Below are 5,154 nucleotides of genomic sequence, written 5' to 3' on the forward strand. Positions count from 1 at the left end.
AATAATCAAACATTGAGAAATGAAATATCTCGAGGAGATTGGATGAGATTTTACACTAATTTGCTTTGTTACGTATAACACAATTGTGCATGTTTTGTTCAGATAGTTTAGTTAAAAGGATTGACCTATATTCCCAGCAGGCACAAGACATTAAAACAACGTTGAGAAGTTGTTGAATTAGGTCCTGACGTTGAGCAACTCAAACATACCGTTGAAACAATATGCTTTTTGACGACGTTTAATCAATGTTAGGTTCTGAAGTTGAGTTGACAATTGAATTTTGGTCATTTCCCAACCAAAATTCTACAACACAAATACAACGTTGAAACAACATACTTGTTGACAACGTTTATTCAATGTCAGGTTGTGACGTTGATTTGACCATTTCAAAGTCAGTTTTCAAGAACATGTATGTACTGTATAATCAACATTGTATCAATGTCTTGTGCCTGCTGGAATGTATTGTTTTTTTTATATTTAATGTAGAACATGTACAAAACCCAAAACCAGTTAAGTTGGCACGTTGCGTAAATCGTAAATAAAAACAGAATACAATTATTTGCAAATCCTTTTCAACTTATATTAAATTGAATAGACTGCAAAGACAATTGTCAAAAAGTTTCTCAGTTCGAACATTAAATATCTTAAGATATTTAATGTTCGAACTGAGAAACTTTTTTGCAAATAATCATAAACTTATAATTTAATGGCAGCAACACATTGCAAAAAAGTTGGCACAGAGGCATTTTTACCACTGTGTTACATGGCCTTTCCTTTTAACAACACTTAGTAAACGTTTGGGAACGGAGGAGACACATTTTTGAAGCTTTTCAGGTGGAATTATTTCCCATTCTTGCTTGATGTACAGCTTAAGTTGCTTGGATGGCAACATATGTTGCTCCAAAACCTTCAGCATTAATGGTGCCTTAACAGATGTGTAAGTTACCCATGCCTTGGGCACTAATACACCCCCATACCATCACAGATGCTAGCTTTTGAACTTTGCGCCTATAACAATCCGGATGGTTCTTTTCCTCTTTGGTCCGGAGGACACGACGTCCACAGTTTCCAAAAACAATTTGAATTGTGGACTCGTCAGACCACAGAACACTTTTCCACTTTGCATCAGTCCATCTTAAATGAGCTCAGGCCCAGCGAAGTCGGCGACGTTTCTGGGTGTTGTTGATAAATGACTTCCTTTTTGCATAGTAGAGTTTTAACTTGCACTTACAGATGTAGCGACAAACTGTAGTTACTGACAATGGTTTTCTGAAGTGTTCCTGAGTCCATGTGGTGATATCCTTTACACACTGATGTCGCTTGTTGATGCAGTACCGCCTGAGGGATCCAAGGTCACGGGCATTCAGTGTTACGTGCAGTGATTTCTCTAGATTCTCTGAACTTTTTGATGATATTACGGACCGTCGATGGTGAAATCCCTCAATTCTTTGCAATAGTTCGTTGAGAAATGTTGTTCTTAAACTGTGCCACAATTTGCTCACGCATTTGTTCACAAAGTGGTGACCCTCGCCCCATCCTTGTTTGTCAATGACTGAGCATTTCATGGAAGCTGCTTTAATACCCAATCATGGCACCCACCTGTTCCCAATTAGCCTGTTCACCTGTGGGATGTTCCAAATACGTGTTTGATGAGCATTCCTCAACTTTCTCAGTCTTTTTTGCCACCTGTGCCAGCTTTTTTGAAACATGTTGCAGGCATCAAATTCCAAATAAGCTAATATTTGCAAAAAATAACAAAGTTTACCAGTTCGAACGTTAAGTATCTTGTCAATGCAGTCTATTCAATTGAATATAGGTTGAAAAGGATTTGCAAATCATTGTATTCTGTTTTTATTTACCATTTACACAACGTGCCAACTTCACTGGTTTTGGGTTTTGTATCAAAGTCGCCCCCGAATCTTTCAATTTCCACAATAAAAAATGTTTGGACACCCTTGCTCTAACACATTACCCCCTCTGAAAAAAATGTGGACTATTCCACAAGTCACTTGGTGCACACTAAGTTGCACCGTACAGATCTGCTGCAGGTCAAAAGTAGTCATCAATTTCTCTGTATATTTAAATATTTGAACTTTGACTCTATGTACATGAACATACATATGCACAACGCATGTAAATAATAAAAACATTATCGCATTATTATAAATGGATGAAGATTAATCACACTATTTGTTATGACCGCACGTAAACCCAGAAGTCGGTCAGCGCTTATTGTCACACGTTGCAAAGATGAGCGATGAGAGGCAGACAGTTTCGCTTCAAAACACACTCGGGCGTAACTTTAGATAAAACTGAGGTCATTTGTTGGCGAACAACAAGTTTAAAATTGCAACTTAAAGCAAAGCACATTTGTGAGGATTCTGCTAGCATGAATGCTACTTCGACGCCAACTTGACCAAGCGAAGAACGACAAACAACTTCAACGCCGGTGGAGTTTATCTGTGTCAAAAGTAGCACGGATAAGTCAAACATAGCCTTCACTAAATAGTGTGACGCATTCATTTAAAAAACGCATCATGGCGTTCACTTTTTTTTCCCCCAACATCACTGATTACTCCTCACTGCAGACTTCATGAGAGCCAACAAACATAATAAAACATCACTTACTGTACAATGTCTGCTGTCATTGCGATGCTGACTGATAGAATCTTGTTGTATGAAGAATGACTCAAAATCCTCGCGAAGAAAAGTGGGGTGGGATCAAGTGTCTTTTTGTGTCGTTTTTTTTTTTTGCCATATCTGGGTCTAAATTGGCTGTCAAAGTGTACCAACATGTCGGAATATGTCTTCATCCTTTTACTATCAAGGTGAACGACATGATTTATGATCTAGAATAGAATAAAGTTTGACGAGCAAGGAAGCAGCTGATCATTGGCACTCAAGCTCATGATCACGGCGCCGCTGTAAATAGTTTGTCTGCGTTAGCGCTTATAAAAACAATAACACTAATACTTGGTTCATATTCAAGTCACTAAATGTAAATGGAGTATTGTTGGCTGTTTTTAGATGGTTATTTATTGGATTTTATGGGCAGAAAAGAGGACAACTCATTGGCTCCGTTGTAAGCTGACTTTTATTTACGTTTATTAATGAGCTAGAATGACTAAAAAAAATTACATTTGTTATCATGCCTTTCATAACGATTGTGAATAGGGAAAATAAAAAATAAAAAAGCTGCAGTTCCACTTTAAACAGGTGGTTAAAGGAAGAGTAAATACAGATGTTGCACTATACGTATGTAAAGTTGTTTATTGGTGGGTTTACGACATCATTAGTGTACATCTGTATTGTTTGCTGTATTATTGCAAATACTTGGAAAATGTGCGCATAATTCTTGCTATACTGTCATCAAGTTTTGAGCAAATCAATGACTTGTCGTTAGGTCAAACGTGTAAACAATGTTCCTGAATTACATTCGGACAACAAAAATTGCATTTTTGTCCAAATATTGAGGTATTTTTTTCAACACATTTTAATTATGCAAACAAGTAATAACTTGTGATTAATCACGATTTAATGATTATTCACAATTCAAAAGCGTGATAATCCGATTTAAAAAAAAAATCACTTAACAGCCCTAATATTAATTATATATACATACATGTGTATATATATATATGAATATATGTATACATATACATGTATACACATATATGTATACATATACTGTATGTATACACACAAATATACCGTACATATAATGGGTTATACTTGTATAGCGCTTTTCTACCTTCGAGGTACTCAAAGCGCTTTGACACTATTTCCACATTCACCCACACATTCACACACTGATGGCGGGAGCTGCCATGCAAGGCCCTAACCACGACCCATCAGGAGCAAGGGTGAAGTGTCTCGCTCAAGGACACAACGGACGTGACGAGGTTGGTAGTAGGTGGGGATCGAACCAGGAACCCTCAGGTTGCTGGCACAGCCACTCTCCCAACTGCACCACGCCGTCCCCATAAACTGTGTATATATATATATGTATATATATATATATACACAAATATGTATACACAAATGTATACATATTTTTCAAAAATGTATACATACTGTATATATATAACTGCTAATCACTGTTATGTGCTCAATGTCAACTTTCCATTTGCATGCCACGTCCCTAGATTTTATGTATTTTCTAATTCTGCACGAGAAACTCTTGTCATCTTAACTAAATTAGTCATATTTGGCTTAGGAATCTTGTACAAAATGAAATAATTTGCCTTAAATGGCTTCTTGACGCAATTTGAGTAGTACTATATTGTTAAGTTAAAGTACCAATGATTGTCACACACACACTAGGTGTGGTGAAATGTGTCCTCTGCATTTCACCCATCCCCTTGTTCACCCCCTGGGAGGTGAGGGGAGCAGTAAGCAGCAGCGGTGGCCGCGCCCGGGAATCATTTTTGGTGATTTAACCCCCAATTCCAACCCTTGATGCTGAGTGCCAAGCAGGGAGGTAATGGGTCCCATTTTTCTTTGGTATGACTCGGCCGGGGTTTAAACTCTCAACCTACCGATCTTAGGGCAGACACTCTAACCACTGAGTAGAGTTTAAAAAACACGTTTTATATAGTATAAAATATATGTATATTTAAAAAAATAATACTTTGCACTACATGTTTTATATTTTTCTCAATTATATGTAATAACATTTTGCGACATTGTCCATCCATCCATTTTCTACCGTTTGTCCCACTCGTGGTCGCTGGGGGTGCAGGAGCCTATCTCAGCTGCATTCGGGCGGAAGGCGGGGTACACCCTGGACAAGTCGCCACCTCATCGCAGGGCCAACACAGATAGACAACATTCACACACAATTAAGTTAGTGTTGCCAGCCTATCCCTAGGTGCATGCCTTTGGATATATTGTATATTATTCAGATACGTTTGTTGATAAAAATAAAAAAAAGTCTTTGTTTTCTTAACATCTTTACAATCATAATCAACACAAAAAAATCCAATCATAAAGTATCGGTATCGGCAATACTGTATTGTATTCGGATAATCGTCCAATTTTAGTCTCCATCAGTGAGTGCTGTTGCCACTTAAATGAGTTATCTGGCGCCCTCTACCTGCACCACTGTGTTACTACACAGAAAGAGCAATTTAATATGGGAGATTACAGCATCAA

The sequence above is a fragment of the Nerophis lumbriciformis genome, linkage group LG09 (assembly GCF_033978685.3).
Source record: "Nerophis lumbriciformis linkage group LG09, RoL_Nlum_v2.1, whole genome shotgun sequence".
NCBI lineage: Eukaryota > Metazoa > Chordata > Actinopteri > Syngnathiformes > Syngnathidae > Nerophis > Nerophis lumbriciformis.